Raw genomic sequence first — 24,182 nt, forward strand, 5'->3', positions numbered from 1 at the left:
TGTGAGGACACTGAGGACAGGGACCCTGTCTTATTCAAACATTAGTATTCCCAGATCCTAACACAGGGTGGACCTCTAAACTCAGTCCTCGCCTTCAGCCAGCTGCTCATTTGCCCTTCTCATCTCGGTGCCCTTTTTCTCTATATTCTAGAAGACCATTGTTCGGTTATCCTACTCCTAATTGGCTCTATTTTCCCTTATGTCAATTCTGTTCCTTACATACTCCAACGCAAATCTGAATCCTGTCATATCACTTGTGTTTTTTCCCTTGTCATTTTTTGCTCATCCAGGTTCTCTTTTCCACCTCAAACCGTTATTTCCTCTGAGCTTTATGCTCTTTCACTGAGATTCTCTGCCTCTTTGTACCCAAGGTAGGATGTCTGTTATTCAAAATAGTATGCTATTTCCTGTAATAAATCATATTCAAATGTACTCTCTTCCTCTGATTCTTCAGCTTGAGACTTCTTTCCTTTAACCTGCACCATTATGTTGTGGGCTATAAATTTAGGGGTCCCTGTGTTTTCAACCTAGAAGGAGGGCAGGTCTATCCAGATACTATATTGACCAAATAGATAATTCAGAGAGCTCTTGGCCCTCCTCGGGGCTGTCTGCCAGGGAGCAAGTCTCATCTCAGATGTAAAGCAAAGGGAGGATTGATGTACAAGATCTAACCTGGCTCTAAGGCTCTAGGCTAATTCAGAGTAGCTCTAGTGGACCTAGGTATTGGAATCTTCTCCTAGTTCTGGAGCTCAGAAGTCTAGGAAAAACCACAACCACCAGCATGCACGGGGTAAAAATTTCCTAAAATGCAATGCACCCCCCTCCAGGCCCCTCTCCATTAAGTTCTGCCTTGTTTCCTGAATTCGCTGCCTTTAAATGGACACTGAAAGTAGATGGACCAGAATTAAAGTGTCTTAACAGGAAATCGAACAAAAGGAAAAAGCAAGGGGTCAGGAACCCTTAAACACTGTTAAATTGAAGGACCGGAGAAAGAGGGAGAAAGAAGCAGCAGTCGGAGGGCTAAGCAGTAACTATGTCATTCCACAGAGATGACTTGTGGCAGAGGGAGCACTGAAATACTGCAATGGGGTGACCATCAAAATCAATGATTTCATCTAGAAAAAAGAATGAATACTGCATGATTAGGAGGCTCCTGATGTCCTTGAGATTTTCAGAAGGATAACAAAGAGGATCACTCTGGCAGGTGATTAAGCAATGAGTAGAATGATGAAGAAAGGGAAACCAGGGCTTATTGTGGAAGAAGCCTGACAGTGAAATACAGGGGAGAAATAGGGAGTAGTCATCGATTTTAATATTTTAAGAGAGATGTTAAAATCTGCAAGCACTATTTAAATCTGTAAGTAAAAGTAATTGTCCTAATTTTCTTTTTTTGGAAGACTATCATGGGTTTAGAAAATAGTGAGTGTAACCAGTAAGCACATCTTTTTTTTTTTTTTTAAGCACATCCTTTTTAAAATAAAAGGACACCAGAAGAATGAGGGGGAGAATTCCATCTCAGAAATTAGAAATCTGAGAATATTGGATAAAATATCAGTGAAGAAGGGCTCCATGAGCTTTCTAACACTGCACCCCAAAATTTCTTCCTTAATTCTGCTAAATCACCATGGAATTGTTGGACTACTATTTTTAATATTTTGTTAAATTGTCATACAGCCCCAATATCAACTATAGGTTATATGCCAAATTCTAAAGGCTTCCTACAACTAAATAAAACAGTCAATTTGTATATAGTTTGCTAGCTAGACATTACCACACCCACTGAATAGCAAGATTACTGGAAAACAAAATATATGTATTTTTATAGGTGAAGACAAATCCTTTAATACTTCCTTTCATATCTTACCTTCTGAAAACATCAAAAAGCTATTCTTTTCAACCACAACCCAGCAAGACTACATGAAAACATAAAGGCTCTTAAACACAAGCAAATTTGGTAAAGGCAGTGGAACCCAAAAACTAGGAGTATTGTGTGCCTCCATTAAAATCTGCAACCCCAAAGAGAGCCTCATGAGGATTCCATCCATCCAGGAGCAACACAAGCACAAACTAGCAGACATTCACCCCATTAGTCTAACCACCTACTGGTACTTAATTGTTTTTACTTCATTAGTCATTTGAGAAAGGTACCAAATTGGAAACTCTACCACTCTAAGAATTAATTCTCGCCCCAGAAATGAATCATCAGAATCATCCAGCAACTGCTTAAATATTTTAACTTTTAGAGAGATTCATTCAGGGGCACCTGTGTGGTTCAGGCTATTAGGCATCAACTCTTGATTTTGGCTCAGGTCACGATCTCAGGGTGGTGAGATCGAGCCACATGTTAGGCTCTGCTCTGGGCATGGAGCCCACTTAAGATTCTCTGTCTTCCTCTCCCCACCACCAACTCATCTCTTCCTCTCTCTTTCTCTCTCTCTCTCAAAAAAAAAAAAAAAAAAAAGTAGGCGGAGGGACTCACTCAAATGAGTATTTATTGAGGACCCCTATATACCAGGCTCCGAGACTTAAGCAAATACATCCCTTAGGTGGACACTGAATTGATCTCTCAATCAAGTGGGCAGAAGAATAGAGATTATGTATGCTAAAGAAACAATATCTAAGACATTAGCTCAAAAGGCTAAAATCAGAGGGAGAAAAAGACTCATAGATTATCCATGTGGTTTAGGGGCAGTGAGCCTAGCAAGGGATGATATTATTCCTACAGGCTACAACTTTCATTTTTATTAATAATCTTTCCTACGTGTGGCATCCTTTAGCCTTTAGTCTAATCTTCCTTCTGGATACTGAGAAGTATCCAGAAGTATCCATGTTGGCCTACCATAAGTTTCCAGAACAAATTTACTTTTGATGATCTGACCTAACCTTTTTTTTTTTTGAGTAGTCAATACAAGGTACCACTTCTCCAATTTAAAGGCATGACCAAGATAGTAGCTCTTCCCAGAGGAGCTGCACAAGGGTTCAGGATCATCAACATGTTAATTCTCCAGAGAAATCTACAATAAAAGATGAGATCACCGTATGTAATTAAACTAAAAATAAATTCTGTCTTATGTTATATGGAAATGACTGCTGACATTTTCCCCAAACATAACTCTAGTCTTAGGATAGCTTAGCTCAGCTTAGCATTTTGTTGGTTTTAAAATTCACTTATCATATTAAACACATAATATCTGTTATTTACTTCTTCCCCTATGCACTTTCACCAGGGTACTCATCTTAGTTTCCGCGTGTTTGGTTCATTCAACAGAAATGAACTGAGGCCCTACTAGGTACAAGCCACCGTTATAGGCTCTGAAGACACCATATTGAAACGAAATGAAGAAAGTGACATCTCTGACTGCTTGGATCTCACGTTTCAACGAATGGATATACCAATGTTCCACCTACAAATATAGTGTGGCAATGTTGATTCATCAAAGTGAAATCTGCCCCCCCTTCCGAAATCTTAGAAATATTTGAACAGTATCAGGGATCCAAACATGTCACTAAGCAACTTCTATTCTGCACAGCATTAAACTACAGCCCAGACCTAAATCTTACCAGATTCATATAATATTCCTTGAGCTTTTTTTCTCCTTACAGCAGTTTGCTCCCTTGCAGACCTTGTTACCTTTCACAGATGTCTTCTTTTTCCATTCCTAACCCCACCACCATTCCCCCAGCAGCGCCACTCCTTGTCCCAAAGTGAACTAACACGTCCCCTGTTGGGTTTGCCTTCTCCCTTAAGAGCATCTTGCTCTGAATGGTGCTTTCTTGTCCTTGAGCTCATCTTCTAAAAGATCTCCAAGATCTACTTACTGTGGCATACAAGGTGATCACTTCTCATCTTTCCAGGTCACTTCTCAACAAGGTACTTTCTATTTCACAGAATTGCTTTTGTTTCCCCATTGCAGCTCCATCTCACCTCCAGGTCTTGGTTCCTGCTTAACACACCACCTCGCATCGGCCACACTCCACCAGGCAAAGCACTTATTCATCCTTTCATACTTAGTTCAGGTACTACCTCCTCCAAGAAACTTTCTCTGACCTTTGTATCTCTCCTCCCTGGGGGCCCTTCAGTTCTCTTCTTCTGTGCTCGCACAATGCAGAAGAAAAAAAAACCAGTAATTCAACCTACAGTGCATTGTAATCATCTCACAGGAGACCTGAAAGGGGCAACAGAGTCCTGGTCATGTCTGGGGACCAGTGTCTCACACACTGCCTTGCACACGGCAGACACCAAAAGGCATGTTCCCTGAATACATGCTTGAACATATTTAAAAAACATACTTCGACAGACTTTTAGAGTAAAAATAGCAAATGACAAGTTACCAAGTATCCCTCCGCCAAAGAGTATTTCTCCACTCGATCTAATGTTTGTCTTCTTCTTTTTATAATTTGTAATAGAGTTTTATGGGCAGCGTAGAAGAAAGGGAGGGACAACATTTTCATAGCTTTCAGTGAGTGAAGTTTATAATGTTTTTCTTATTTTTCAACACAAGCTGCTTACGTACGTAGCTTTTTGTTCTAACTAGATATGAAACACAAGCGAATGCTTGTTTAAACTTGAAAAATCCTACAGGGATCATGGAAGTTGATAGAGGAAACAGAGTAAGCAACTGAACAAATATTTGTTATGAGATTTACCCTCTGCCCAGGAGACACCAGAAAGAACTTCATTAGCAAAGATCTTCCTTCTCCTATGAGGTAATGAAAAGGGAATTGTCAGAGCCCTCAAGCAGGAGTGGGTGACATCAACTTTATCCTGAGCAATTTAAATCCATCTCCAATGCCCTGTCCTCCAGAAGAGACCCAGAGGAAAGAGATGAGCTCACGCGTGCTCATTTACCAGGACTTTATGCCCCTCTAACTCAAAGATGAACTTCAGCTCTGATTGTGGCTATGCCCCTCCGAGTCAGGAGGTTTCTCGCCTCAGCTGCTTCCTTCTTATCTCTGGGTCGGCTATATTGTAGGAAGATTCATATGTCAAATTATTTTTGAATTGCTGTCTGTTGTATAATAAAGAATGTGTCTGGTCTCTGTCCCAGGTTCCTGGGACTGAGTTTCTAAATTTGGAATGGAGAGGCAGGAATGTCCTTGTTATTCACAGTAGGTCCTCTGACCACACCAGGGTTTATGTTAACGAAGCGGCTCCAGGGGGCCCCAGGACAGGTGCAGGAGGGGGGCAGGCAGTGTAGAAAGGCCAACGGTGGGACAAGAGGGTTGGGACCTCGAGCCAAGGCTCTGATGAGCTTCCTGGTAGGTGATCACATTGATTTGTCTGGAAGGCAATGTGTCCTGATTCCAAAGCGAGAGCACGTGAAAATTCTGTGTCCAAGATCCTTCCAGACCTTGCCCTATATGTCTTTTCATTTGGCCAGTTCTGATTTGTCTCCTTTATAATAAAAAAATGTAACTGTAGGTGTCATGCTTTCCTGTTTTCTGTGAGTTGTTCTAGTGAATTATCAAACCTGAGGCGGTTGAAGATATCCTGAATTTATAGCCAGTTAGTCAGAAGTGCCAGTGGCCTGGGGCCCCCCCAAGTTTGCAGCTGGCATCTGAAGTGAGGACAGCCTTGAGGAATTTTGTCCTTAACCCGTGGAATCTCCTCGGGATGGTTAGCATCACAACTGCACTACAGTATCACGCTCTCCTGCTATGGTAGCCACACAATCACCATCTTTATTCCGCATGAATACAAAGTGCCAGGCCCGGTGTCAGGGAACCTGGGTCCAGAGTCAAACCTGGCATTGAATAGCCCTGTGATCTTGAACAAGCCACATAACTGCTCTGAGTATCAATGTTCCCATCAGGGAGAGGAGCTGGACTCAGGGGCTTTTCCATTTCTCAGCTTCACACTGCTCCCAGGAGGCCTCAGTCTGGAGAAGCCAATGAGCAATTTTTCCTCTGAATCATTTTCATCTGTAGGCTTCTCTTATGAGCAATGGTTTACAGGTGGGTTTAAGGTCTTTGCCCTTGCTGTTCCCTCTACCTGGAACACCCTACTCTCAGAGATCTGCATGCCTTACACTAACTTTCTCCAAGGCTTTCCCACCCAAATGTCATGGTTCTGTTAATCCTCACTGCCCAGGTGACCTATAATCTAAAACCCATTTGTGACACTTGGTCACTCCCTTCTCTGCTTTATCTTACTCCATGACATTCATCATGAACTAATTTACTATATATGACAATGGCTTTTTCCCCCTCAAATCACTATAGCATTTGTTGCATCTTTAAAATATCATAAATAGGGATCCCTGGGTGACTCAGCAGTTGAGCATCTGTCTTGGTCTCAGGGTGTGATCCCGGGGTCCCAGGATCAAGTCCCACATCGGGCTCCCTGCATGGAGCCTGCTTCTCCCTCCCTCTCTCTCTCTCTCTCTCTCTCTCTCTCTCATAAATAAATAAATAAATAAATAAATAAATAAATAAATAAATAAATAAATAAATATCTGAAAAATCATCTAGCATATTGCTGTTTCTGTATCAACTGTAACTAGACAACTTAGACCTTACTCATTAGCCTGCTGAACTGTTCCTTTTTCAGAAACATAGACACCATCCCCAAATTTTCTGATATCCTTGTTTTTAACTGTTGTGACTTGCTGAATCAACGTAGCTGAGTTCAATTCATTTCCTTCAAGAATTAACTTAAACTCTTGGCTTGAGATACTGAATAAGCAACATCTGGCCTCATCCACACCCTGCGGATGTATTATTCACCCAAGAAACTTCAGATTTCAACAAGAGAACCATTCTCCTGAGTAACACCATGGATGGGGCACACACAGACATTCATTGTGTAACAGATGCCCAGTGTAACGCCCTTGACCATGGTCTATACAGGACTACAGAGAGTGCAAACAGTAGCCAGCTCTCTTCTGTTTCCCACCATTTATCACCTCGGAGGTTCTTCTTTTTCTTTGCAAGGAGACTGAGTTCTACATTGATGTGATTGAAGTCTCTTCACAGGGTTCCTCTGGGGCCCTTCACAGTAATGGTCTGTCCCTTCAGCGTGATGTCGACATTTTCAGGAATGTTGATAGTCTGATTGCTGCGGATGGTCTTCATTTTTGCAGTAGATGTGGCAGAGAGAAGACAAAGGCTTCTTTCTCATCTATTTTTTCAGGAGAATGGAAGCTCCATGAGGGCAAGGACCTTTGCTGTTTGTCCACAGCTTTACATTCAACATCTATAAGTCCATAACAAATAGCTCAAAAATGAATATTAATAAATATTTCACAAATGAATCAAGGATTAGCTTTTTTGAGGTCAGGTAGGCACAGCAGCTTAATTAAGTAATCCACTTGCTCATATCTGAAATAATTGTAAAAGTTACTCCCCCACAGTTGAGAATGATTAGGAGCAAAGGTATGGTATAGGTAGTAACAGAATGCTAGGAACTGTGGTCAGAGAGAGGAGCTTTGAAGGTTAAGAGATTTGAGGGATGATAAGGATCAAAGAATGGAGATGATGATGACAGGTCAAGTGGAAATGACATAAGAGAGAGAGAGAGAGAGAGAGAGATCACAGATACTAGAATCTACAAAGATGACAACACGGAAAGGAATGGGGAAACTGTAAAACAACCGATGCCTCAATAACTCTGAAAAGTGAGAAATTATCTTCTTGGTCCCAGCAAAGGTTATGGAAAACAGGCGGTATAAGAGAAAGGCTCTGAAATATTGAGAAATTTCATGGGAACAAGAGGTTAAACTGCCCAAAATGTAGCCACTAGACACGAGAGGCTAGTAAACACTTGAAATGTGGCTAGTCTGAACTGAGGCGTGTTGTAAAAGTGTTGAATGAATGCCAGACTTGAAAGACTTATTGTGAATAAGAAAAGTAACACATATCATTAGAAATGTTTATGTTGGGGGTGCCTGGGTGGCTCAGTACATTAAGCATCCAACTCTTGATTCCAGCTCAAGTTGTAATCTCGGTGTCCTGGGATCAAGTCCCATATCAAGCTCTGGGCCAGGCCGGGAGCTTGCTTGGGATTCTCTCTCTCCCTCTCCCTCTGCCCTCCCCCAACAACTCATGCCCCCCCCCTCTAAAGGGGAAGAAGTGTTTATATTAGCTACATGTTAAAATAATTTTTGGATATATTAGACTAAATAAAATGTATAATTAAAATTAACTTCGCCTATTTCTTTTCACTCTTTTTTTAATGTGGCTAATAGAACATTTAAAATTACATATGGGAATCCCTGGGTGGCGCAGCGGTTTGGCGCCTGCCTTTGGCCCAGGGCGCGATCCTGGAGACCCGGGATCGAATCCCAGATTGGGCTCCTGGTGCATGGAGCCTGCTTCTCCCTCCGCCTGTCTCTGCCTCTCTCTCTCTCTCTCTCTCTCTCTCTCTGTGACTATCATAAATAAATAAAATTTTTTAAAAAAATAAAATAAAATAAAATTACATATGAAGGCTAGTATATTTCTATTAGTAGCATCAGTCCATGGGTGTATGAAGAATTCTGTAGATTTGATATCAGCCTCTCTGGATATGGAGAAATGAAAGAAGGCATGACCCTCATTGGAGAAGTTTGCTAAAGAAGTGGTGTCTTCAAAGAAGGCAAAGTTTTAACCTTAGGGAGGAAATAAAGATTGATTGATTGATTGATTGATTGATTTTAGAGAGAGAGGGAGAGAGAGAGACCAAACTGGGGTAGGGAAGAGAGAGAATCCACAAGCAAACTCAAGAGCTGAGTTCAGAGCCCAATACAGGGCTAGATCCCAGGACCCCGAGATCATGACCTGGGCCAAAAACCAAGAGTTGGCCACTCAACTGACTGAGCCACCCAGGCACCCCATCTCAGGGAAAATATAAAATGATTATTTGAAAGAAAGGACATGCTAAAGGTGTTAGCTGACACTATGGCCATAATCATATTGCAATATATAAATGTAACAAATCAACATGTGGTTCACCTTAAACTTGCACAGTATTATATGTCAATTATAGCTCCATTTAAAAAAAAAGAAGAAAAAAAAAGTACAATTTATGTATCCGTGGCAGACTGGCATGTGTAAATCACAGGAGAGGTAGAGACTCTGAAGTTCAACTACTCCGTGCTGGTTCCAAAGCCAAGAGCACTTCCTTTAGTCAAGACCAACTTTCCTTTGGGAGATGGGTTGGATGAATAAGTCATCCAGTTATAATGCAGTCAACAATCAACAAACATTTATTAAGGACTTAATACATCCTGGGCTCTAGGGATCTAAAAAATGAATAAGTCCCTGGCTTCAAATTGTTCTCAGGCCAGTAGGAGAGACAGGAATATGAAAATCGATAAATTCCAATACATTTCCTGGCAAATACAGTAATTGAGTATAAACTAGGCCTTGAGGTCAGAGCCAAGAATGAGATGTACACAGTTTAAGTCCTGTGTGCCATTTCAACTAGGGCACACAACGTAGAAATAGCCCATCAGCACAATTTTAACTCTAGCGACAAAAGGGTCATGTCTTCTTTTACCTAAAAACATTAAAGCTTTTGTCTGGGGAGAAAAATAAGACTTTTGCAGATATAAAGGGAAAATAACTGATAGTTTACAAGTTTACAAATGTACTTCGCACTCTCTCACTTAAAATGTAACTATACTTTATGCAGAAATTTTAAAAATACCAGGGCGCCTGGGGAGCTCAGTTGGTTGGGTGTCTGCCTTCGACTCAGGTCATGATCTTGGGGTCCTGGGATCGAGCCCCATGTCTGGCTCGCTGTTCAGGGGAGAGTCTCTTATCCCTCTCCTTTTGCCTCTCCCCCTGCTTGTGTGCTCTCTCTCTCTCTCTCTCTCTCTCTGTGAAATAAATAAAATCTTAAAAAAATACTTTAAAATATACTTTATATATATATAATATATATAAAATATATTCTGCAATATTATTTTCAGATGTCTTTATATAAAACAAAATGTGCATGTAAGGCTACCTGCTTTCACTATCTTAGGATGTCAGATGCTTACAAAGGAGAGTAATATTTCTTTCATTTTCCTGTTTTCCCTCAAAGATTATAATACAGTTTGTTTGATATAGTCAGTTTCCAAAGGTATAAGAAACAGCAAAATCTCCTTAGTAGAAAAAAATCAGCCTGTGTATACCTTTTTGGTTCTAATTTTTTTCAAAGGCACCACAGTAAAGGTGAAGATAACTGTGGATAACAACCAGTGTACCGTGTGTGTGTGTGTGTGTGTGTGTGTGTGTGTGTGTGTGGTATGTGCGTATATTGGGGAGGGGTGTTGCACATTCATATTTGGGCCAAGAACTGATCATCTCTGGAGCTCATCCTGGTTAGGACAGACTTGTGGCAAAAATAGAGGCACGGGCATTAGAATCAGAGAAATGTTGGGATCCCTGGGTGGCTCAGCAGTTTAGTGCCTGCCTTCCACCCAAAGCGTGATCCTGGAGTCCTAGGATCGAGTCCCATGTCAGGCTCCTTGCAAAAAGCCTGCTTCTCCCTCTGCCTGTGTCTCTGCCTCTGTGTGTGTGTGTGTGTGTGTGTGTGTCTCTCATGAATAAATGAATAAAATCTTAAAAAAAAAAAAAAAAAGAAAGAATCAGAGAAATCTAGATCCAAATCTCACCTCCATGGCTTATTGAATTTAGAATCTTTGGAATGTTAATCAACATCCCAGAACTTCAATTTCATGGAGGCAGTGTGCTACACACTCCTCAATACTGTGAACATAATATAAACATTCTGGCACACAGTAGGTGCACAATCAGTGTTTGTTCTCCAATTCTTCACTTTCCCTCCTGGTTGTGGCCAAGTATCCCCAAAAGGACAAAATTACATCAATTGGCATAGTGAGCACTATTGTCCTAAAGATGTCAGTGCAACCTGTGAAGGCAGTCAACCACGTCCTGTGTATTAAAATGGAAGAACATGTTTCCAGAATAAAAATGTCATTAATTTCTGTTAAAAATTAACTGCTTCTAGCAAAATTAATCCAAGCTAATTGAATAGTCCTTGAGAAGCAGGCAAATCATCCTGGCCATCACAGACTATTGATTCAGTTTCTACAAAGCTAAAAAGCAAATTATAGAGAGTTGTGATGAGAATCTTCTCCTTATCAACATGAATAAAGGCTCATAAACATCACCCTGTAAATTCCAACCATCTAAAATTCAACAGAAGGAATAATGTCTTAACCCTAAAAAGGGTGTGTTTTTATCAGAAAAATTGCTTGCCTTAAATATTCCGTAGAAAGAAATATAAATTTACTTTTATTTAGTAAAACTTTCCATATATGATATCAGAGTCTCCTTTTTCATTTGAATAAATACAATCCCCCCTCAAAAATGTTTCTTTTTTTTTAAGATTTTATTTATTTATTCATGAGAGACACAAAGAGGAGAGAGAGAGAGAGAGGCAGAGGGAGAAGCAGGCTCCATGCAGGGAGCCTGATGTGGGACTTAATCCCAGGACCCCAGGATCATGCCCTGGGCCACCCAGGCCGCCCCAAAAAAAGTTTCTAAGGAAAACAATAATGTATTGGCTTAAAGCACAATGCTGAGTCCAGTCTTCAGTGAAGAGGGCACTTAATGAATGTGCAGTTAAAGCAATTGCACCTTAACAACATGCTAAGACAAGATGGTACACGAATTCATAGGATTTTTTAAATAATCCACTCAGGATAGGTAGAGCCAACTTTGTGAATGAGGAGACCCTGAGAGGGCGACTTGCCCAAAGTCCCACTTCCTAAGTGGACTAGAAAGTACATCAGCTGATTCATCGGCCCCCACCTTTAAAATCTTAGCTTTGGAACCCCCAATGGAGGTTATTTGGTCTCAGTCTCTCTGGTGACACAGGAATCCCATCAATAACACTCTTGACACATGGTTATTTGGTCTCTGGTTAACAGTTCCAGTGACTCACTCATTTTATAAGGTCACCACTGCCATTTCTGAAATGTCTTCTTTACAATGAATCTAAATCTTCTCCCCAGTTATTTTTATCCCTGGGTCCTGAGCCACACAGCACATGACTAATTCTTCCTCCGTAAAATAGCTGGTCCCCCCAGTGCTCTTTGGATTTCCAGGCTAAACATCCCTTCGACTCATATGGTTTTATCATGAGGTGTTGCTATGGGCATCATCGAGGTACCATATCTGAGAACCCTTGCTCATTTCTATCTTCCCATCTTTTGATTTTCATTTTATACCACCCCAAGGTATTTAAAACAGAATCAAAAATAGGCTGATCAATAAAAGGATGTAAAATTAAGTGAAAACCAGTCGCAAAACCATGACCTTCCTCAATTAATGATCTTCCCGAAATAATCTGGCACTCCTCAGTAAGAGAATTTATCTAGAGAATCTAGATCTATAACGATCAACAGAATTATCAAATCTCTTCACCTTTTACATTCAAAGACAGAATTCATCCAACCACTTATACAAGTATTTAATGAGCACCAACTACACCCCATGCCCTATACTAGGCTCTATAGCAAATCCCACCAACAGAAGAATCGGTAAAACAGACTTTCTACACTGAAAAGGGGTATAGTATTATTATTGAATAACTTTCATTGAGCCTTTACTGTGTGTCAAGCACAGTTCTACATGCTTTCATGGATTTTTCACTTAGTCCTCACAAGGACCATAGGTAGGTGTTATTGCAATCATTATCTTTTGTGTTTTTTTTAATTTTTTTTTCAATCATTATCTTTTGATGAAGAAACCAAGTCCCAGGGATCTTGGGAATTTACCCAGGTCTCCAAGCCAGTAGTACTGCCACCAGAGCCTCAGGGAAGAATTTCAAAGTAAATAGTTTTCTTCCTTTTCCCAGGCTTCTCTTTTTATTTTTCCTTTCAGCTTCTCTATTACTTCCTGGCCACCCCAATGTCTTTGCTAATGCTAAGTAATGTGAGGTTTTCTTCAGTCACAAATTTACATTAGTTTGTAGATAACATACTACTAGATATGTAGATAGCATAACACTACTACTTTTGCTCTTCCTGCTTTTTTGTTTTGTTTTGTTTTGTTTTGTTTTTACTCAATTCTTCTCCCTGTACACAAAATGACCAAGGTCAGTAGAAGGGCATTCCAACTTTGACCTGACACTTGACCTGAACAGTGAGGTATGTTTTAAATAGTCTGGGGAAGAGGGGATATATTATTGCAGAGTATCTGTCACTAACCATGCCTGACATCCTTCATTTGATGCAATCCCTGGTAAGAAAGGCAGATCAGAATAAGCAGGGTGTGCTGTGACACCGAAGACTTCTTTTACAGATGGTGCTTCGTGAGGGGCACAAATGTGAAACTTCAAAGATTCCTCTGTTGATAATTTTGTCCTATAATCTTACCCAGAATCTTTCCATCTTCCCTGTTGTCACATCTAAAATGAACTAATCCTGGATTTCCCTGGTTAATGCCCCATCTGAAGGCCAACTAAGGGTTGAGTTAGAGAAGAGAAGGGCAGAGTAGAGAAGGCACAGCATACACAAAGGCCCCAAGATGGGTGGGGAAGTTCTGGGGAATTCCAGGAACAAGCACTAGGTTGGGAAGGAAAGAGGGAACATGGTCAAGAAACAACTGTCTGATGAGAGGATCTTTGAGTGACACGAGGAACCACAGTATATGTAAAAACATAACTGATATCCATAAATTAATTTCCTCTATGAAGTGTTATATAGGCATTGGAGACATATTTATTACAAAGATAGCATCACAAACATTTGGAGTTTAATGTTATCTATATTCCTTTTCTGTGAAATTGCCTCAGTTCATGACAGATGCAAAAGGAAAGCAGCATGCAGGTCCCTGACGTTTTAAAAGGGAAGCAGCATTGCAGTAAGTACATTTATAGATCATTCTGTCGGTGAATTTTCATTTGATAGATATCATAATCATCTTTCTTAATTTGGGGGCCATAATCCATTTACAAGGTGTTCTGCTTCGTGTTTTTTTTTTCATTAAAAAGGATCTTCACTGATCCCTAAAAATGACACAGAATAAAAACCTACTGAAACAGTGGGAGAACCTAAATCAATATATATTCTTAAAGTTTCCTTTGTAGTCATTTAAGGCAGGCAGCTGGGTCCTCTCTAACACCCTCATAGGTTAAGTATTTATTAGGGTTCACTTTGACCCAGGTAATCTGAAAGAAAAAACTAGTAGTGTTGAAATCTATCATCTTCAATCTTTCTCTAATACCCTGAGATGATTAATAATCCCAACCCCCAGGCTTTCAAGGGTTACTGTGATGTTACCATGGATTCTTCTACTTGGAGCTTCAGTGCCAGAGGTGATCAGATGCTTTTCTCCACAGCAGACAGAAAGGATGTAGAGAAGCTGTGGTGCTGTGGAAGAGCACTCCCTTCCCTAGCTCAGGCAACTCATTTACCCCTCAGGCTCTTGATCTGTTAGATAAAGAGGTTAGACTCTATAATCTCGAAAGCCCTCAAATGCTATGCTTCTATGAATTGTGAAAGACTTGGTTTTCTTCTTTATAGAGTTTTAGCATGACAGAGAGCCTGACCCTGAGGCTACTATAAAAAGTCTATCTTTCCCCTGTAAAAGGCTATGTCCTTTTAAGTAAATGTGATATATAGCTGGAAATTGGCATCAATAAAGTACTGATTCATTTTAGTGAGAGCACTGTACATTTTCAGTGGGGCACTCTGCTGCACAGAGGCCACTGCATCTACTCTAGGCATTGAAGAGGAAGGAGAGGGGCACCTCTGCAAGGCAGCGTCAGTTACAGAACTCCAAGATGGGCAAGAAAGTCCCATGAACTGGGATGAGCTGATGGGGGGGCGGGGTGGGGGAGTAGATGACCAGAGAGTGACTCAGAGGGTCAGAAGGGGAAAGGTAACTGGTTTCTCCTGGATTGCAGGGCCCCAGGTGTCACTCAGAAGGCTGCCATTGAGACATTAGAAATAGAGCCCAAGTGTCATCTTCAACCATGATACCTTTTAAAATCCCAAAATGTTTGGCTCAAACATCAGATTAATGAGTTAATTAACCGATTGTTTCTGATCATTCTAAGAAATAATCCCCTATTCTCCTCCATATGTCAGCAAGTTTTGGAGACTTATGTGATTGATTTTCTACTTCAGCTGAATTCTCATCCACTGCTTGAGATCCTGTGCCATTTCTTTTCCCCAACTACTCCACAGACCCAGAAATGGAAGTCCCTGGGGTCCAAGCCTTCTTTTTTTTTTTACTTTTATTTATTTATTCATGAGAGAGAGAGAGAGGCACAGAGACACAGGCAGAGAGAGAAGCAGGCTCCATGCAGGGAGCCCGAGGTGGGACTCGATCCCGGATCTCCAGGATCACTCCCTGGGCTGAAGGCAGGCGCCAAACCGCTGAGCCACCCGGGCTGACCAGATCCGAACCTTCTTCCTGCTATGGAATTATTTAGAATTCTTGCACTTAGCAGAACATTTAGAGAAAGATGGTGGGTCAGGGGGAGATGTTACAGCATAGAACTGCCCAGTCAACAACTTAACCTTTTCCTAAAAAAACTTTTCTACTCTCTTCCCCACAAGAATTTCATGGGGCCATTCTATCTAGGTGCCTCGCTTTTGCTTGCTCCTCTCTTCTCTGCTTCCCACAATGTCCAAGAAAATTCTATATAATCCCCTTTTATTATTTAGAGCAATTCAATCCTCTCTGCTCCTATCTTATAAATTTAATTGCAGGCCTACCTTTGAAGAATCCAAACCAGAAGAGAGCCTGAGATTACAGTCTTTCCATAAAAATGACTGGCAGTTGATAGGTAGTAGTTATGGTTTTAAATAATGACACTTTCCACTACAAATATATATTCAAATATGTGCTCTAAACGATGGACATCAATTCTAAACAAGAGTCACAGTATCATGACTTCTGAAATTGGTATCAAGAGTATGTTTTTTCTTATATACTTTAATACAGTTCTTCTCAAATTTTAGCATTTATCAGAATCAACTGGAGGGCTTGGTAAACCACAGATGGGCCCCATTTCCAAGGTCTTAGGTTTCAGTAGGTTTAGAAATTTGCACTTCAGCCATGTTCCAGGAGTGACTAATACTCTGTCCCTTTAGGAACCACTGGTTTAACAGTTTTCTCCCGTCCACCTGAGGAGGGCAGGAAGAGCGATAGGGTGCTTTTACCAACATAATGGCTGGAGCTTGCTGTGAAGGTGTGGGTAGCGAATACTTTCACCTGTCCCCTTTCAGCCCACATATGGTGATGAATCATCCTGTTCCCACGGATTCTATTTCCTGTGAGATCTACTGTGCGAGGGCTGGTGTGGTCTGCATATTAATCATCCCTCCCAGACCCCTGTCATTGCAGTAGTGGGAAAGATATGCTCGGGCCTTACATTATAAATGTGGAAGTGTTTAAAAGATGATGCTCATTTTCCATCACCATAGCTTCCCCTTAATCACCGTGATTGTTGCTGATTACTCCTGAATGCTGGCGGAGGAGAATATGTAAAGAGTGAGAAGTTTAAAGGAGATGAAAACAGTTGACGCTGTTCACGATGCTTCATGTTTAGCTTTTAGACGTGGCAATGATTTCCGTACTCTTCTGAGCAGGTGACAGATGGGTGACTTCTGGCATAGAAAGGACTGAGGTCTGATTTGGTGGCTGCTCCGTGACATCACTGACAAAGCATTGCAAATGAGCACAGTAACCACAATTTTAGCCATTGTTCAGCATCAACTATTCAACGTCTTTTCAGCAAAGAGATTTCTCCTGAGATAGGCTATTTCTGTAGGATTCCTTAAATTCACCAGCCTAATCGATAACCAAGCATAAGACATAAAGGCACACAGTGGTAGGCTCTCTAAGCAACATTTGCAGCTGAAATTAAAGAACCACCTTCACGGTTCACTGTAGTCAGGGGAGTTACTCCTAAACCCATGTTCCTGTCCCCTTGTCACTTAGTTATTTTCAGAGTTCATCGCTAAGGTTGCAGGACCTCATTGTTTATAAAAGAATGGCCCACAAAACCCCTTTGTAAGGTGAGTTTACTTCGGAGCGTCAGATCACATCAAGATACACAAACCACTCTCGCTGTGGCAAAGAAAGCTTAAAGCTAAAAATCTGAGCATGTGTTTATTCCCAAGGCCGGGTTTAAGAATTTACATTAAAAACCTGATTTATAAAAAATAATAATAATAATTAAGTAAATAAATAAATGATTTATAAAATTGATGTTTCTATATATCAGCAATATTTTAATACGTTAAATTGCTGCCACAGATCCTTGTGGGGGAGGGCAGACTTTAAGATTTGTCCTAAGGTAGTATTGGGTCAGTTTCTCAAACACTGGGTCTGCTATATATCTATCTGTTCTTTGTTCTCTTCGTTCTTCTCTACTTCATTTAGCTGAATGATCTGGGGCATGAGTATATAAAGAACTCTTGACATGAAAACTTATTCAATCATCAAACTTTACTGGGCAGATCCTATCTTCAAGACAGTGTCACACAAAGGGGTACCCAAGACAATTAAGTGATGGTACCTGTCTAATGAAGCCCATAGTCTGGGGGGAGAGACAGATATGCCACTAGATGAACTACTATAAAACAGGATGTGGAAACAGATGAGTAAGTACAGCACATGAGAACAGCAGGTATGGAGAGACGAATTTCTTAGGGACATGAAGAAGGCTTCAAATGGAGGCTTTGAGCTAGGTTGCAGAGACTACATCCATAAATGGAAGAAAAGAAAGGGAGAGAAAGGAAAGATATTCATACAGATTCTATCTTTTCTTCAATTTGCATCAAGGACAAATTCCTAAATTCCGACCATAGAAAGTTGGAATTGTAGAATTTTATGTCTACTTTCCCTTCCATTTTTAGCCAGTATAAGGAAATCTCTCTTATAAATTACTAAAGATGTGTTACAACTAGAAGCATAAACTAGAAGCACATAACTGACCTGAAAGGAGAAGAAATTAACAAAAGAAACAGATCTTTTCCTCCAGTTAGGCATTATTTCCTTTTTCACCAAAATAACCTGATTAAAAGAGTTTAATCAAAAAGCAAGTGCTTAAATTTAGTTGAAAATGATTTATAATGGGGACTTGGGCTCGCTCCGAAAATGATTTAAGACATAATTATGGGCACCCTATACTATAATTTTAAATTATTGATTCCTTAAGAAGCTTTTAGGGGGAAAAAGTATGCATATTAACCTAGTTGTATCTGGTTCCTAGAGAAAAATTCCTGAGACTTTCCTATAAAGGGAAACTTAAACATAAAACAAACAAACAAAAAAAAACAGGGAGAAGCATCCTTCTGATTGGGGGAGGAGTCATAAACCATTTTCCTCCAGTTTTACTCTAAGCAACTAGACTGAGAAGTCAAACAAGAGCTCCATATACAATTAACTGACGGTCTACCTTGTGTGAATGCAAATTTTGGCTAAAATGGGACTTTGCAAGCCCAAGGGCTAATGGTCACAGCGAACTGATAAAGAACAAAAGATAAATGGAAATGTATCTTTTTCTTTTAAAAATTCTTCTAAAAGAATGTCTTTTTAAAATTGAACTGTCTTAGTGACAAACGGTATCTGATTCCAAAAAGTGGACATGAAAGGATATTCACGCTAACCGTCCTTACTTCTCATTGGCCATGGCATACCACCAATCAGGTGTTTTAAGCACTCCTCAAAAGTCAGCTCTACAAATCTAAGGTCATGAACTAATAACAGATATAAGAATTCTATTTCCTTGAAACTATCATTTTTTCATGTTTGTCTTTCCCATCTCAAACTTCATCAAGAGGCATCTTGGTGGCTCAGTCAGTTAAGAATCTGCCTCGGGGCTCAGGTCATGATCCCATAGTCCTGGTATCAGCAGTGTTGGGGCTCCCTGCTCAGGGGGGGAGTCTGCTTCTTCCTCTCCCTTTGCACCCGCCACTCCCTGCTTGTGCTTGGGCACATGCTCTCTATGCTCGCTCACTCTCTAATGAATAAATAAAATCTTAAAAAAAAAAAAAACTTTATCAAAACCTTCCTGACCCTTCTGATTTCTGAACTCAAAGCCAAATTTAATGTCTATATTGTATTACATGTTTTTAGATACAAAAATAAAGGGAATTCCAAAACAGCTAATATTTCTCAAAATTAATATTTCAAAGTGCAAGCTGGAAAACAATTTTGGTATATTAACTCTCATATTTTAAAATGAGATAGTGTCCTCAACTCTCAAAAACATTTTTCTTTCCTTAGTCAAAATAATTTTCTTGAATTAGGGGTGCTTGGCTGGCTCAGTCAGTAGAGCATGCAACTCTTAATCTCAAGTGACTATAAATTCAAGCCCCACATCAGGGATAGAGATGATTTAAAAACAAAATTTTAAAAGTCTAAAAAGGAAAATGGGAAAATGCATACCTAATATTAATCAATTCACCACTCGATTTTAACATTTATAGCCATTAAAAGGCCACAGCTTTATTTATTATTTTTTAAAGATTTTATTTATTTGTTCATGAGAAACACAGAGAGAGAAAGAGAGAGAGAGAGAGAGAGAGAGAGAGGCAGAGGGAGAAGCAGGCTCCCTGCAGGGAGCCCGACATGGGACTCGATCCCGGGTCTCCAGGACCACACCCTAGGCCGACCACAGTGCTAAATCGCTGAGCCACCTAGGCTGCCCAAGGCCACAGCTTTAAAAATAAAATACCCAGGGCAATTTACACGTTTAATGCAATCCCTATCAAAATACCATGGACTTTCTTCAGAGAGTTAGAACAAATTATTTTAAGATTTGTGTGGAATCAGAAAAGACCCCGAATAGCCAGGGGAATTTTAAAAAAGAAAACCATAGCTGGGGGCATCACAATGCCAGATTTCAGGTTGTACTACAAAGCTGTGGTCATCAAGACAGTGTGGTACTGGCACAAAAACAGACACATAGATCAATGGAACAGAATAGAGAACCCAGAAGTGGACCCTGAAATGTACGGTCATCTAATATTTGATAAAGGAGGAAAGACTATCCACTGGAAGAAAGACAGTCTCTTCAATAAATGGTGCTGGGAAAATTGGACATCCACATGCAGAAGAATGAAACTGGACCACTCTCTTTCACCATACACAAAGATAAACTCAAAATGGATGAGAGATCTAAATGTGAGAAAGATTCCATCAAAATCCTAGAGGAGAACAGAGGCAACACCCTTTTTGAACTTGGCCACAGTAACTTCTTCCAAGATACATCCACAAAGGCAAAAGAAACAAAAGCAAAAATGAACTATTGGGACTTCATCAAGATAAGAAGCTTTTGCACAGCAAAGGATACAGTCAACAAAACTAAAAGACAACCTACAGAATGGGAGAAGATATTTGCAAATGACATATCAGATAAAGGGCTAGTTTCCAAAATCTATAAAGAACTTATTAAACTCAACACCAAAGAAACAAACAATCCAATCATGAAATGGGCAAAAGACATGAAGAGAAATCTCACAGAGGAAGACATGGACATGGCCAACAAGCACATGAGAAAATGCTCTGCATCACTTGCCATCAGGGAAATACAAATCAAAACCACAATGAGATACCACCTCACACCAGTGAGAATGGGGAAAATTAACAAGGCAGGAAACAACAAATGTTGGAGAGGATGCGGAGAAAAGGGAACCCTCTTACACTGTTGGTGGGAATGTGAACTAGTGCAGCCACTCTGGAAATCTGTGTGGAGGTTCCTCAAAGAGTTAAAAATAGACCTGCCCTACGACCCAGCAATTGCACTGTTGGGGATTTACCCCAAAGATTCAGATGCAATGAAACGTCGGGACACCTGCACCCCAATGTTTCTATCAGCAATGGCCACAATAGCCAAACTGTGGAAGGAGCCTCGGTGTCCATCGAAAGATGAATGGATAAAGAAGATGTGGTTTATGTATACAATGGAATATTCCTCAGCAATTAGAAACGACAAATACCCACCATTTGCTTCAACGTGGATGGAACTGGAGGGTATTATGCTGAGTGAAATAAGTCAATCGGAGAAGGAAAAACAGTTTATGTTCTCATTCATTTGGGGAATATGAATAATAGTGAAAGGGAATATAAAGGAAGGGAAAAGAAATGTTGGGAAATATCAGGAAGGGAGACAGAACATAAAGACTCCTAACTCGGGGAAACGAACTAGGGGTGGTGGAAGGGGAGGAGGGCGGGTGTTGGAGGGGAATGGGTGATGGGCACTGAGGTGGACACTTGACAGGATGAGCACTGGGTGTTTTTCTGTATGTTGGTAAATTGAACACCAATAAAAATTAATTAAAAATAAAAAATAAAAATAAATAAATAAATAAATAAATAAATAAATAAATAAATAAATAAAAAATAAAAAAAATAAAAAAAAATAAAATATTCTCTAAAAATCTTTTCCAACTGTGAAATCAATTAAGTTCTAATATTGATAAATAAATAAGATAGATTAGCATAAATAGAAAAGAAGAAATATTAATAGATTTTCTATTAATTGCTGGTAGCAATAGAAAATATTGATTTCTGAAGTTTTATTTCAGTTTTGTGTTTGGATGTGTATCTATACCAAATCATGAGGTACCCTGAGTCATGCCCCCAAAATTTGGAAAAATACTGTTCTAAAACACGCTGACAAATTTTATTGAATGTTGATGAGTAGACAGTCATTCATTTCTGTATCTTAGAGACCATGTGCAATAGGTAGGTTGGCCACTACGCTCATCCTGCAAGATGAAGGAAGCTGCTTCTACAGAAATTGCTTACAAAATGTTGAATCTAAAAATTGTCCAGCTGAACACTTGGCAATTTGCTGGTAGAGCAATTTGCAAATACTTGAGTATCTTTCGCTTTCATTCAGCCATGTGGCCTGCACTTATGAAGACTAATTTATAAAGGCACCACGATAGGCACAGGAAGAAAAATGGTGAGCAAAATCGTGAGCTGCTGTCATTGGGCTTACAGTGTAGCAAATGTTAATGAAATAAACACACAATTAAGATCTAATTATAGAAGTTAAATGCTATGAAATGTGACAAAGATAATGAGTAAGCTTCACGTGGTTGAGGAAATAATAATATAAATTACTAATATCATGATATTAATGATCATAGATAATATCTTATAATAATATAATATTTAATTGATATTAACAATATCTAAGTGATATTAACTTTCTTGAGGAAATATTTAAACTGAGATCTTAAGAATGAGAAGTAATTAACTACATGAAGTAGTGAGCATTGTGGGGAATGAGAATAACATTCCAGGCAGAGGAAATAGTAGGTACATAGGTCCTGCGGCAGAAGGCAACAGGGCACATTTCTGGTTACTGAAAAAAAATAACAAAATGGCTGTAACAGAGACCACAACAGGAAGCATCTTGTGAAGTGAGGTTGCAGGAGTAAGTAAGAGCAAGACCATGAAGGAACTTGTGGCCTTGTTAAAGATTTTGATCCTAACAAAGAGGGCAATACATAATCAAATTTCTGTTTTGAAAAAATTAGTCTGGCTGCAATGTGATTAAAGCCTAAGGAAGAAACAATAATGGACGTGAGAAAATAAATCTGGAGATTATTCTAGCCTGTAATAACAATCTCTATAGATCTATAGTGTGGTCCACCTGGAAGATTCTGCTGGGTTGGCCTAGAGTGTCTGGCCAGGTGCACACATGATGAAGCGAAACTATTAAGGGGGTAAGATAGACAGGTCAGCTGAGTAGACTTGGGTAAGGAAAAGAGAAGCCCTGTTAGGATACAAACTAAGTCTCCTACCTATATAGACCTGGGGGGACAGTGGAGATGTGGAAGAGGGTTTTATATGGGAATGGACATATAAAAGGGGAGGCAAAGGGGAGGTTTTGTGGATAGGAGGCCTGGTGTTCAGAGGAAAGGTCTGGGCTGAAGATTCTGATTTTTGAGTCAATAGCATAGTCGCAGGTAATTGACAATAGGGCCGTAGGTGAGATTACTTAGGGCAGAAAAGTATAAAGTGAGAAGAGATGAGAGGGAAAGAGAGGGGTAGGGAGAAAAAGAGAGGTCAGAGGAGTAAAAGGGGGAAGGATGAAGTGCGGTAGTAATGAGCCCACAGGATGAATGGTTCAGCAAAGCAGCCGGAGAAAGAGCACATAGAAAGTAGGAAGAAAAACCATGTGCCAAAGTCAAAGGAAGAGACCATTTTAAGGAGGGAGTGGCCTTCAGATGGAATGCTATTTAGAGATTAAACAAAATGAGAGCTGAAAAGTATTCTTTAGATCTTGGACATGGAGGCCATCGGAGATCGGGTGATCACAAAAGAGAGTTTCTCCAATATAAATATTGAGAGTTTCAAAGCTCCAGCTTATGAATGAAAATCACAAACAGTATTATTGCTCAATGGCCTATTATTGGTACCCAGTGAAAGGGTAAGTAAGCACCGGTCTCCTTTTAGAACAAAAGTAGGAACAACAACGCCAAAATTTGTTCTTTTTTTCCATGATTGATCATATCCTCTTGCCCTTAGTTATGGCGAAATTGGACTTAAAAACAACATAAGAATGGCAGATAAACATTGACTTTTTCATCTGAATACAAAGCATAATGTTTCATCTCAGTAGAGTTCAAATTTCTCTGACTCAATATACTCAACATCTTTCATGACCACAATTCAATCTGATTTGACAGCTCATTAAAAACATTCTCTATTTGCTGCTGGATGAATGATTTCATAAATTGCATACATGATCCAGACCCTAGAATACTGAAAGGGACATGATTCTGATGAGCAAACATATGCCATTTTTAGTTCATTTTTATTGTGCATACTTGCAAACTTATTCAAGTTTACAATCAGAGTTACATGAGGACTTTTATAAATATTCTGTATAGCTCGACTCTGTCACACATAGAAATTTAAATTCCAAAGTTGGTTGAGCATAACTGCAACCCAAATCAGAAGAGGAAATGTTTACTGGAATACATTTTCAAAGCACAGAAATTATACCACATCTCAAAAGAACTCATTCAGCCAACAACAAACGGAAAATGACTTTTTTCTTGAGAATGCTCTTTAATCTAAAAAAAAAAAAATCAAAAATAGTCATGTATTCATTGATTCCTTTTGTCAATATTTATTGAGCGTCTACCTTTTGTTGGGCACTAGACCACAGGTGTGAACAGACAGACATGTTCCGTGTGTGAGGAAAACTATAACTGTGCCAAGAGTATGAAAGAAAACACTAGACGGTAGATGGAGTTTCCTGA

The 24,182-nt window shown here is 39.8% G+C and overlaps 1 protein-coding gene and 1 pseudogene across 3 annotated transcripts in view; both read right to left on the minus strand.

Moving 5' to 3' along the window:
- The window catches only part of GRIP1 (glutamate receptor interacting protein 1), a 656,016-nt gene that overhangs the window by 515,814 nt on the left and 116,020 nt on the right, over nt 1-24,182 (minus strand). The gene's annotated exons all lie outside the window — the stretch shown is intronic.
- On the minus strand, nt 6,516-7,074 carry LOC112922238 (large ribosomal subunit protein uL6 pseudogene; annotated as a pseudogene).

The sequence above is a fragment of the Vulpes vulpes genome, chromosome 16, assembly GCF_048418805.1.
Source record: "Vulpes vulpes isolate BD-2025 chromosome 16, VulVul3, whole genome shotgun sequence".
Classification (NCBI taxonomy): Eukaryota; Metazoa; Chordata; class Mammalia; order Carnivora; family Canidae; genus Vulpes; species Vulpes vulpes.